Source organism: Ranitomeya imitator, chromosome 1, assembly GCF_032444005.1.
Source record: "Ranitomeya imitator isolate aRanImi1 chromosome 1, aRanImi1.pri, whole genome shotgun sequence".
NCBI classification, from domain to species: Eukaryota; Metazoa; Chordata; class Amphibia; order Anura; family Dendrobatidae; genus Ranitomeya; species Ranitomeya imitator.
In genome coordinates, this window is record NC_091282.1 from 208,658,877 (window position 1) to 208,672,018 (window position 13,142).

Consider the following 13,142-nt stretch of genomic DNA (forward strand, 5'->3'; position numbering starts at 1 on the left):
AAACTCGGCCAACGGCAAGAAAGCCACCCAATCTGTTGTGAGTTCTGTTTTTGGGCTCCCTCTGGTGGTTACTGATGGTACTGGGTGATTTGTGTTCTGCTGTCTCTGGTGTCCACCTGTTCTATTAGGATTTGGGAGTTTCCTATTTAACCGAGCTTTCTTGTCATTTCCCCCCCGGCTATCAAGGTTATCAGAGTGTTTTGTTACCTCAGCTTCTGGCTTCAGTAATCTTCAGGACAAGCTAAGTTTTTGATTTTCTTGTTTAACGTTTTGATTTATTTTTGTCTTGTCCAGCTTGCATATAATTGTTTCTTTGCTGCTGGTTGCTCTAGCGGGCTGTAATTGCTCCTCATGTTCCATGAGTTGGAACATGAGTTTAAGTAATTACAGGATGGTTTTTTGAAGGGTTTTTTGCTGACCGCGCAGTTTACTTTTGTATCCTCTGCTATCTAGTTTTAGCGGGCCTCATTTTGCTGAATCTGATTTCATACTGTGTATGTGCCTTCCTCTCATTTCACCGTCATTATATGTGGGGGGCTGCTATTTCTGTGGGGGATTTCTCTGGAGGCAAGAGAGGTCTGTGTTTCTTCTAATAGGGGAAGTTAGATCTTTGGCTGGTGCGAGACGTCTAGGATCAACGTAGGCACGTTCCCCGGCTATTGTTATTTGTGTGTTCAGGTTTAGGGTCGCGGTCAGCTCAGGTTCCATCACCCTAGAGCTCGTTGGTGCTTGTCCTTTTGTGATTCCCTGCCATTGGAATCATGACAGTATAGCCGGCCACAAAATGTTTGGGCTGAAGTAGGAGGAAAAGTAGTCTGAGGAAGTTTTTTTTTTTTTTTTCTCCTCTGAGGTTGCTGCCTAGCCCTAATTGCAGCCTGGCTGATTTTTTTTTTTTTTTCCTCCTCTTAATCCTTGAATGGCTCTGACCTTAGCTGTTTATCATGGACGTCCAGAGTTTAGCTTCCAGCTTGAATAATCTTGCTGCTAAGGTTCAAAATATACAAGATTTTGTTGTACATGCTCCTATGTCTGAACCTAGAATTCCTATTCCAGAGTTCTTTGCTGGAGATAGATCTAGTTTTCTGAATTTTAGGAACAATTGCAAGCTGTTCCTTTCTTTGAAATCTCGTTCTTCTGGAGACCCTGCTCAGCAGGTTAAGATTATTATATCTTTCCTGCGGGGTGACCCTCAAAATTGGGCATTTGCATTGGCACCAGGGGATCCTGCGTTGCTTAATGTGGATGCGTTTTTTCTGGCATTGGGTTTGCTCTATGAGGAACCTAACCAAGAGATTCAGGCTGAAAAAGCTTTATTAGCTCTCTATCAGGGGCAAGATGAAGCAGAAATATATTGTCAAAAATTTCGGAAATGGTCAGTGCTTACTCAGTGGAATGAGTGCGCCCTGGCTGCAAAGTTCAGAGATGGCCTTTCTGAGGCCATTAAAGATGTTATGGTGGGGTTCCCTGCGCCTACGGGTCTGAATGAGTCTATGATTATGGCTATTCAGATTGATCGGCGTTTACGGGAGCGCAAACCTGTGCACCATTTGGCGGTGTCTTCTGAACAGGCACTTGAGACAATGCAATGTGATAGAGTTCAGTCTAGAAGTGAACGGCAAAACTATAGGCGGAAAAATGGGTTGTGCTTTTATTGTGGTGATTCAGCTCATGTTATATCAGCATGCTCTAAACGCACAAAAAAGGTTGATAAGTCTGTTGCCATTAGTACGTTACAGTCTAAGTTCATTCTGTCTGTGACTCTGATTTGCTCATTATCATCCATTTCCGTCGATGCCTATGTAGATTCAGGCGCTGCCCTGAGTCTTATGGATTGGTCATTTGCCAAGCGATGTGGGTTTAGTCTTGAGCCTCTGGAAGTCCCTATTCCTTTGAAGGGAATTGACTCTACACCTTTAGCTATGAATAAACCTCAGTACTGGACACAAGTGACCATGCGTATGACTCCCGTTCATCAGGAGGTGATTCGCTTCCTGGTGTTGTATAATTTACATGATGTTCTAGTACTTGGTCTGCCATGGTTACAAACTCATAATCCAGTCCTTGACTGGAAAACAATGTCTGTGTTAAGCTGGGGATGTCAGGGGGTTCATGATGATGCACCTCCGATTTCTATCGCTTCATCTACTCCTTCTGAGGTTCCTGTATTTTTGTCGGATTACCGGGATGTTTTTGAGGAGCCTAAGCTCAGTTCGCTTCCTCCTCACAGGGATTGCGATTGTGCTATAGATTTAATTCCTGGTAGTAAATCTCCTAAAGGTCGTTTGTTCAATCTGTCAGTGCCAGAGCATACTGCTATGCGGGATTATGTTAAGGAGTCCTTGGAAAAGGGACATATCCGTCCATCTTCGTCCCCTTTGGGAGCAGGTTTTTTTTTTTTCGTGGCCAAGAAAGATGGGTCCTTGAGACCTTGTATAGATTATCGTCTTTTGAATAAGATTACCGTAAAATATCAGTATCCTTTGCCTTTGTTGACTGATTTGTTTGCTCGCATTAAGGGGGCTAAATGGTTCACTAAGATTGATCTCCGGGGTGCGTATAATCTTATACGAATAAAGCAAGGTGATGAGTGGAAAACTGCATTTAATACGCCTGAGGGCCATTTTGAGTATTTGGTAATGCCTTTCGGACTTTCTAATGCTCCTTCAGTCTTCCAGTCCTTTATGCACGATATTTTCCGTGAATATCTGGATAAATTTATGATTGTGTATTTGGATGATATTTTGTTTTTTTCTGATGACTGGGAGTCTCATGTTCAGCAGGTCAGGAAGGTGTTTCAGGTCCTGCGGGCTAATTCCTTGTTTGTAAAGGGCTCAAAGTGTCTCTTTGGAGTCCAGAAGATTTCTTTCTTGGGGTATATTTTTTCCCCTTCTACTATTGAGATGGATCCCGTCAAGGTTCGGGCTATTTGTGACTGGACGCAGCCTGCATCTCTTAAGAGTTTGCAGAAGTTCTTGGGCTTTGCTAATTTCTATCGTCGTTTTATAACTAATTTTTCTAGTGTTGTTAAGCCTTTGACGGATTTGACTAAGAAGGGTGCTGATGTTGCTGATTGGTCTCCTGCGGCTGTGGAGGCCTTTCAGGAACTTAAACGCCGGTTTTCTTCTGCTCCTGTGTTGCGTCAGCCTGATGTTTCGCTTCCCTTCCAAGTTGAGGTTGATGCTTCCGAGATTGGAGCGGGGGCGGTTTTGTCACAGAGAAGCTCCGATTGCTCGGTGATGAAGCCATGTGCGTTCTTTTCTAGAAAATTTTCGCCCGCTGAGCGGAATTATGATGTGGGTAATCGGGAACTTTTGGCCATGAAGTGGGCATTTGAGGAGTGGCGTCATTGGCTGGAGGGTGCTAGACATCGTGTGGTGGTCTTGACTGATCACAAAAATCTGATTTACCTTGAGTCTGCCAGGCGTCTGAATCCTAGACAAGCTCGTTGGTCACTGTTTTTCTCTCGTTTCAATTTTGTGGTTTCATACCTGCCAGGTTCAAAGAATGTGAAGGCGGATGCTCTTTCTAGGAGTTTTGTGCCTGACTCCCCTGGAAATTCTGAGCCCACTGGTATCCTTAGGGATGGGGTGATTTTGTCGGCCGTATTCCCAGACTTGCGACGTGCTTTGCAGGAGTTTCAGGCGGGTAAACCTGATCGTTGTCCGCCTGAGAGACTGTTTGTTCCGGATAGCTGGACCAGTAGAGTCATCTCTGAGGTCCATTCTTCTGCGTTGGCAGGTCATCCTGGAATATTTGGTACTAGAGACTTGGTGGCCAGGTCTTTTTGGTGGCCTTCCTTGTCTAGGGATGTGCGTTCTTTTGTGCAGTCTTGTGAGGTTTGTGCTCGGGCTAAGCCTTGCTGTTCTCGAGCCAGTGGATTGTTGTCATCTTTGCCTATGCCGAAGAGGCCTTGGACGCACATTTCCATGGACTTTATTTTGGATCTCCCTGTCTCTCAAAAAATGTCCGTCATCTGGGTTGTGTGTGACCGCTTTTCTAAAATGGTTCATCTTGTACCCTTGCCTAAGTTGCCTTCGTCCTCTGAGTTGGTCCCTCTGTTTTTCCAGAACGTGGTTCGTTTGCATGGGATTCCGGAGAACATCGTTTCTGACAGGGGATCCCAGTTTGTGTCTAGATTTTGGCGGACGTTCTGTGCTAAGATGGGCATTGATTTGTCCTTTTCGTCTGCATTCCACCCTCAGACGAATGGCCAGATGGAGCGAACTAATCAGACCTTGGAAACTTATTTGAGGTGTTTTGTTTCTGCTGATCCGGATGACTGGGTTACCTATTTGCCGCTGGCCGAGTTTGCCCTTAATAATCGGGCTAGTTCTGCTACCTTGGTTTCTCCTTTCTTTTGTAATTCGGGGTTTCATCCTTGTTTTTCCTCTGGTCAGGTGGAGCCTTCTGATTGTCCTGGAGTGGACATGGTGGTGGATAGGTTGCATCAGATTTGGAGTCATGTGGTGGACAATTTGAAGTTGTCCCAGGAGAAGGCTCAGCAGTTTGCTAATCGCCGTCGCCGCGTGGGTCCTCGACTTCGTGTTGGGGACTTGGTGTGGTTGTCTTCTCGTTTTGTTCCTATGAAGGTCTCTTCTCCTAAGTTCAAGCCTCGGTTCATCGGTCCTTATAGGATCTTGGAAATTCTTAACCCTGTGTCGTTTCGTTTGGATCTTCCGGCATCGTTTGCTATTCATAATGTGTTCCATCGGTCGTTGTTGCGGAGGTATGAGGTACCTGTTGTTCCTTCGCCTGAGCCTCCTGCTCCGGTGCTGGTGGAGGGAGAATTGGAGTATGTTGTGGAGAAGATCTTGGATTCTCGTGTTTCCAGACAGAAACTCCAATATTTGGTCAAGTGGAAGGGTTATGGTCAGGAGGATAATTCTTGGGTGGTTGCCTCTGATGTTCATGCTGATGATTTGGTCCGCGCTTTTCATAGGGCTCATCCTGGTCGCCCTGGTGGTTCTCGTGAGGGTTCGGTGACCCCTCCTCAAGGGGGGGTACTGTTGTGAGTTCTGTTTTTGGGCTCCCTCTCGTGGTTACTGATGGTACTGGGTGATTTGTGTTCTGCTGTCTCTGGTGTCCACCTGTTCTATTAGGATTTGGGAGTTTCCTATTTAACCGGGCTTTCTTGTCATTTCCCCGCAGGCTATCAAGGTTATCAGAGTGTTTTGTTACCTCAGCTTCTGGCTTCAGTAATCTTCAGGACAAGCTAAGTTTTTGATTTTCTTGTTTCACGTTTTGATTTATTTTTGTCTTGTCCAGCTTGCATATAATTGTTTCTTTGCTGCTGGTTGCTCTAGCGGGCTGTAATTGCTCCTCATGTTCCATGAGTTGGAACATGAGTTCAAGTAATTACAGGATGGTTTTTTGAAGGGTTTTTTGCTGACCGCGCAGTTTACTTTTGTATCCTCTGCTATCTAGTTTTAGCGGGCCTCATTTTGCTGAATCTGATTTCATACTGTGTATGTGCCTTCCTCTCATTTCACCGTCATTATATGTGGGGGGCTGCTATTTCTGTGGGGGATTTCTCTGGAGGCAAGAGAGGTCTGTGTTTCTTCTAATAGGGGAAGTTAGATCTTCGGCTGGTGCGAGACGTCTAGGATCAACGTAGGCACGTTCCCCGGCTATTGTTATTTGTGTGTTCAGGTTTAGGGTCGCGGTCAGCTCAGGTTCCATCACCCTAGAGCTCGTTGGTGCTTGTCCTTTTGTGATTCCCTGCCATTGGAATCATGACACCAATCATCCTGATCAGCAGACACAAAGCATCTCAAATAGGTCTCCAAGTGTTGTGAATTCTGTGGCCAAGCTCCCTCCTGTGGTCGTGAGTGGTACTTCGGCTGGTTCTGTCTATGAGCTTCCTTTGGTGGATGAGAGTGGTACTGCGGCTTCTTAGTTTGCTTCCTCAGGTGATGAGGTTAAGTCGTTAGGTGCTGCTCTATTTAACTCCACCTAGTGCTTTGATCCTGGCCTCCAGTCAATGTTCCAGTATTGGTCTTGCTTTCTCCTGGATCGTTCCTGTGGCCTGTCTATCCTGCATAAGCTAAGTTTTGCTTGTGTTATTTTTGTTTGCTATTTTCTCTGTCCAGCTTGCTATGTTGGTTTTTCTTGCTTGCTGGAAGCTCTGGGACGCAGAGGGAGCACCTCCGTACCGTTAGTCGGTGCGGAGGGTCTTTTTGCCCCCTCTGCGTGGTTGTTTGTAGGGTTTTGTGTTGACCACAAAGCAATCTTTCCTATCTTCAGTCTGTTCAGTAAGTTGGGCCTCACTTTGCTAAATCTATTTCATCTCTGCGTTTGTATTTTCATCTCAACTCACAGTCATTATATGTGGGGGGCTGCCTTTTCCTTTGGGGTATTTCTCTGAGGCAAGGTAGGCTTATTTTTCTTTCTTAGGGCTAGCTAGTTTCTCAGGCTGTGCTCGAGGCGCATAGGACTGGTCAGGAGCGCTCCACTGCTACCTTTAGTGTGGTTGGATAGGATTAGGGATTGCGGTCAGCAGAGTTCCCACGTCTCAGAGCTCGTCCTATGTTTTTGGTAATTGTTAGGTCACTTTGTGTGCTCTGAACTACAAGGTCCATTGTGGTTCTGAATCACCTGTTCCTAACAGTACTGGAGGCCCAAAGTACTAATGCTTCTCAATAGAGGGAAAAAAGAAGTTCTGAGACCATTTTTTTTTCTTTGCACTGTGTTCTATCTTTCTTTTCCCCTTTACATCAGGGTGGTTCAGAACACAGGTGTGGACATGGACAATCAGGGTCTGTTCTTTTTGATGGATAATCTCGCTATAAATGTACAGAACATTCAAGATTTAGTGGTTCAGAATCCTATGTTAGAACCTAAAATTCCTATTCCTGAGTTATTTTCTGGAGATAGAGCTAAGTTTTTGAATTTTAAAAATAATTGTAAACTATTTCTGGCTTTGAAACCCCGCTCCTCTGGTGACCCAGTTCAACAAGTTAAGATCATTATTTCTTTATTACGTGGCGACCCTCAAGACTGGGCATTTTCCCTTGCGCCAGGAGATCCTGCATTATGTAATATTGATGCGTTTTTTTTGGCGCTCGGATTGCTGTATGATGAACCTAATTCAGTGGATCAGGCAGAGAAAAATTTGCTGGCTCTGTGTCAGGGTCAGGATGAGATAGAGATTTATTGTCAGAAGTTTAGAAAGTGGTCCGTGCTCACTCAATGGAATGAATGTGCGCTGGCAGCTATTTTCAGAAAGGGTCTCTCTGAAGCCCTTAAGGATGTCATGGTGGGATTTCCTATGCCTGCTGGTCTGAGTGAGTCTATGTCTTTGGCCATTCAGATCGGTCGACGCTTGCGTGAGCATAAATCTGTGCACCATTTGGCGGTATTATCTGAGCATAAACCTGAGCTTATGCAGTGCGAGGTAAGGCAAGTTTAGGACCTGGTATAAGAGAGATGCCGTAACGGGGCTACCAGGTACATATACAATTGGCCATTTTTATGCGCTAAAAGCTCTCATTTTTCATATTTCTAGTGCAGTAATGCAGTTTAAATTTCGTTTTTCAAGTTTGTATGTTCTAGCGCTGCAGTGTGCTGCCTTATTTACTTAACTATATACGAGTTGGCGACTCTAGGTTCAGCAACTGTTCACACTGAGTCTATGTTTGGATGTGCCGGTCAGGTTTTTGAAATGTATTCTTTAGCCTTCTGATCGTGCACTCCGCCTCCTAGCTTCAGGTGTTTTAAATTACAGCAGGTCCAATACCCCTCCACAGAGAGAGAGAATTTTAGTCTAGGAAGAGGTTTCACATGTACCCATTCAGATGGAGACATTTATTCTCAGCGAGGTAAGGCAAGTTTAGGACCTGGTATAAGAGAGATGCCGTAACGGGGCTACCAGGTACACATAAAATTGGCCATTTTTATGCGCTAAAAGCTCTCATTTTTCATATTTCTAGTGCAGTAATGCAGTTGAAATTTCGTTTTTCAAGTTTGTATGTTCTAGCGCTGCAGTGTGCTGCCTTATTTACTTAACTATATACGAGTTGGCGACTCTAGGTTCAGCACCTGTTCACACTGAGTCTATGTTTGGATGTGCCGGTCAGGTTTTTGAAATGTATGCAGTGTGATAGGACTTTGACCAGAGCTGAAAGGCAAGAACACAGACGTCAGAATGTGCTGTGTTTCTACTGTGGTGATTCCACTCATGCTATCTCCGATTGTCCTAAGCGCACTAAGCGGTTCGCTAGGTCTGCCACCATTGGTACGGTACAGTCGAAATTTCTTTTGTCCGTTACTTTGATCTGCTCTTTGTCTTCCTATTCTGTCATGGCATTTGTGGATTCAGGCGCTGCCTTGAATTTGATGGACTTGGAGTAGGCTAGGCGCTGTGGGTTTGTCTTGGAGCCCTTGCAGTGTCCTATTCCATTGAGAGGAATTGATGCTACGCCTTTGGCCAAGAATAAGCCTCAGTATTGGACCCAGCTGACCATGTGTGTTATGAAAGGTAATTCAGTACCACAATGGATATAGAGGTCAGTGCACATACAGTGACCTGGCAATACCCCAAAAACAAGAACGAGCTCTGAGATGTGGGAACTCTGTTGACCGCAATCCCTAATCCTAACCAACCACACTAGAGGCAGCCGTGGATTGCGCCTAACGCTGCCTATGCAACTCGGCACGGCCTGAGAAACTGGCTAGCCTGAAGATAGAAAATAAGCCTACCTTGCCTCAGAGAAATACCCCAAAGGAAAAGGCAGCCCCCACATATAATGACTGTGAGTTAAGATGAAAAGACAAACGTAGAGATGAAATAGACTCAGCAAAGCGAGGCCCAACTTTCTGAACAGAGCGAGGATAGGAAAGGTAACTTTGCGGTCAACACAAAACCCTACAAAAACCACGCAAAGGGGGCAAAAAGACCCTCCGTACCGAACTAACGGCACAGAGGTACACCCTCTGCGTCCCAGAGCTTCCAGCAAGCAGAAAAAACAAATAGACAAGCTGGACAGAAAAAAAAACAGCAAACAAATAGCAAAGAGGAACTTAGCTATGCAGAGCCGCAGGCCACAGGAACGATCCAGGAGGAAACAGGTCCAATACTAGAACATTGACTGGAAGCCAGGATCAAAGCACTAGGTGGAGTTAAATAGGGTAGCACCTAACGACTTCACCATATCACCTGAGGAAGGAAACTCAGAAGCCGCAGTACCACTTTCCTCCACCAACGGAAGCTCACAGAGAGAATCAGCCGAAGTACCACTTGTGACCACAAGAGGGAGCTCTGCCACAGAATTCACAACAGTACCCCCCCCTTGAGGAGGGGTCACCGAACCCTCACCAGAGCTCCCAGGACGACCAGGATGAGCCATATGAAAGGCACGAACAAGATCGGGAGCATGGACATCAGAGGCAAAGACCCAGGAATTATCTTCCTGAGCATAACCCTTCCACTTAACCAGATACTGGAGTTTCCGTCTAGAAACACGAGAATCCAAAATCTTCTCCACAATATACTCCAACTCCCCCTCCACCAAAACCGGGGCAGGAGGATCAACAGATGGAATCACGGGTGCCACGTATCTCCGCAACAATGACCTATGGAATACGTTATGTATGGAAAAAGAATCTGGAAGGGTCAGACGAAAAGACACAGGATTAAGAACCTCAGAAATCCTATACGGACCAATAAAACGAGGTTTAAACTTAGGAAAGGAAACCTTCATAGGAATATGACGAGAAGATAACCAAACCAAGTCCCCAACCCGAAGTCGGGGACCCACACAGCGTCTGCGATTAGCGAAACGTTGAGCCTTCTCCTGGGACAAGGTCAAATTGTCCACTACATGAGTCCAAATCTGCTGCAACCTGTCCACCACAGTATCCACACCAGGACAGTCCGAAGACTCAACCTGCCCTGAAGAGAAACGAGGATGGAACCCAGAGTTGCAGAAAAATGGTGAAACCAAGGTAGCCGAGCTGGCCCGATTATTAAGGGCGAACTCAGCCAAAGGCAAAAAGGACACCCAGTCATCCTGATCAGCAGAAACAAAGCATCTCAGATATGTTTCCAAGGTCTGATTGGTTCGTTCGGTCTGGCCATTAGTCTGAGGATGGAAAGCCGAGGAAAAAGACAAGTCAATGCCCATCCTACCACAAAAGGCTCGCCAAAACCTCGAAACAAACTGGGAACCTCTGTCAGAAACGATATTCTCTGGAATGCCATGTAAACGAACCACATGCTGGAAAAACAATGGCACCAAATCAGAGGAGGAAGGCAATTTAGACAAGGGTACCAAATGGACCATCTTAGAGAAGCGATCACAGACCACCCAAATGACTGACATCTTTTGAGAGACGGGAAGATCTGAAATAAAATCCATAGAGATATGTGTCCAAGGTCTCTTCGGGACCGGCAAGGGCAGAAGCATCCCACTGGCACGAGAACAGCAGGGCTTAGCCCGAGCACAAATCCCACAGGACTGCACAAAAGTACGCACATCCCGCGACAGAGATGGCCACCAAAAGGATCTAGCCACTAACTCTCTGGTACCAAAGATTCCAGGATTCCAGAGTCGGGCACAAAACTCCTAGACAGAGTATCCGCCTTCACATTTTTAGATCCCGGAAGATATGAAATCACAAAGTCAAAACGGGCAAAAAACAACGACCAACGAGCTTGTCTAGGATTCAAGCGCTTGGCGGATTCGAGATAAGTCAAGTTCTTATGATCAGTCAAGACCACCACGCGATGCTTAGCTCCTTCAAGCCAATGACGCCACTCCTCGAATGCCCACTTCATGGCCAGCAACTCTCGATTGCCCACATCATAATTTCGCTCAGCAGGCGAAAACTTCCTGGAAAAGAAGGCGCATGGTTTCATCACCGAGCAATCAGAACTTCTCTGCGACAAAACGGCCCCTGCTCCAATCTCAGAAGCATCAACCTCGACCTGGAACGGAAGCGAAACATCTGGTTGACACAACACAGGGGCAGAAGAAAAACGACGCTTCAACTCTTGAAAAGCTTCCACAGCAGCAGAAGACCAATTGACCACATCAGCACCTTTCTTGGTCAAATCGGTCAATGGTTTAGCAATACTAGAAAAATTACAGATGAAGCGACGATAAAAATTAGCAAAGCCCAGGAACTTTTGCAGACTTTTCAGAGATGTCGGCTGAGTCCAATTATGGATGGCTTGGACCTTAACAGGGTCCATCTCGATAGTAGAAGGGGAAAAGATGAACCCCAAAAATGAAACCTTCTGGACACCAAAGAGACACTTTGATCCCTTCACAAACAAAGAATTAGCACGCAGGACCTGAAACACCGTTCTGACCTGCTTCACATGAGACTTCCAATCATCCGAGAAGATCAAAATGTCATCTAAGTGCACAATCAGGAATTTATCCAGGGATTAAGAAAACCAGGGATTCAAGCTTCGGGAGGCTAATTTGCATATTCCAGGTGCCTTCTGGGAGAAGCGAAGTCTCCCTAAGCTAGAAGATCGTTGGGTACAGCCGGGACCAGCTGCTTCGAAAGCATCACCAAACCAGGGATTCAAGCTTCAGGAGGTTAATTTGCATATTCCAGGTGCCTTCTGGGAGAAGCGAAGTCTCCCTAAGCTAGAAGATCGTTGGGTACAGCCGGGACCAGCTGCTTCGAAAGCATCACCAAACCAGGGATTCAAGCTTCAGGAGGCTAATTTGCATATTCCAGGTGCCTTCTGGGAGAAGCGAAGTCTCCCTAAGCTAGAAGATCGTTGGGTACAGCCGGGACCAGCTGCTTCGAAAGCATCACCAAACCAGGGATTCAAGCTTCAGGAGGCTAATTTGCATATTCCAGGTGCCTTCTGGGAGAAGCGAAGTCTCCCTAAGCTAGAAGATCGTTGGGTACAGCCGGGACCAGCTGCTTCGAAAGCATCACCAAACCAGGGATTCAAGCTTCAGGAGGCTAATTTGCATATTCCAGGTGCCTTCTGGGAGAAGCGAAGTCTCCCTAAGCTAGAAGATCGTTGGGTACAGCCGGGACCAGCTGCTTCGAAAGCATCACCAAACCAGGGATTCAAGCTTCAGGAGGCTAATTTGCATATTCCAGGTGCCTTCTGGGAGAAGCGAAGTCTCCCTAAGCTAGAAGATCGTTGGGTACAGCCGGGACCAGCTGCTTCGAAAGCATCACCAAACCAGGGATTCAAGCTTCAGGAGGCTAATTTGCATATTCCAGGTGCCTTCTGGGAGAAGCGAAGTCTCCCTAAGCTAGAAGATCGTTGGGTACAGCCGGGACCAGCTGCTTCGAAAGCATCACCAAACCAGGGATTCAAGCTTCAGGAGGTTAATTTGCATATTCCAGGTGCCTTCTGGGAGAAGCGAAGTCTCCCTAAGCTAGAAGATCGTTGGGTACAGCCGGGACCAGCTGCTTCGAAAGCATCACCAAACCAGGGATTCAAGCTTCAGGAGGCTAATTTGCATATTCCAGGTGCCTTCTGGGAGAAGCGAAGTCTCCCTAAGCTAGAAGATCGTTGGGTACAGCCGGGACCAGCTGCTTCGAAAGCATCACCAAACCAGGGATTCAAGCTTCAGGAGGCTAATTTGCATATTCCAGGTGCCTTCTGGGAGAAGCGAAGTCTCCCTAAGCTAGAAGATCGTTGGGTACAGCCGGGACCAGCTGCTTCGAAAGCATCACCAAACCAGGGATTCAAGCTTCAGGAGGCTAATTTGCATATTCCAGGTGCCTTCTGGGAGAAGCGAAGTCTCCCTAAGCTAGAAGATCGTTGGGTACAGCCGGGACCAGCTGCTTCGAAAGCATCACCAAACCAGGGATTCAAGCTTCAGGAGGCTAATTTGCATATTCCAGGTGCCTTCTGGGAGAAGCGAAGTCTCCCTAAGCTAGAAGATCGTTGGGTACAGCCGGGACCAGCTGCTTCGAAAGCATCACCAAACCAGGGATTCAAGCTTCAGGAGGCTAATTTTCATATTCCAGGTGCCTTCTGGGAGAAGCGAAGTCTCTCTAAGCTAGAAGATCGTTGGGTACAGCCGGGACCAGCTGCTTCGAAAGCATCACCAAACCGCGCGCCGTAAGGCGCGCGAATTTTTGCCTGTAGGACATTATTGCAAGAGAGCTTGGCTGAGTAGATTACACAAGAAGGAAAACACACAGCAAGTCAGCAGGAT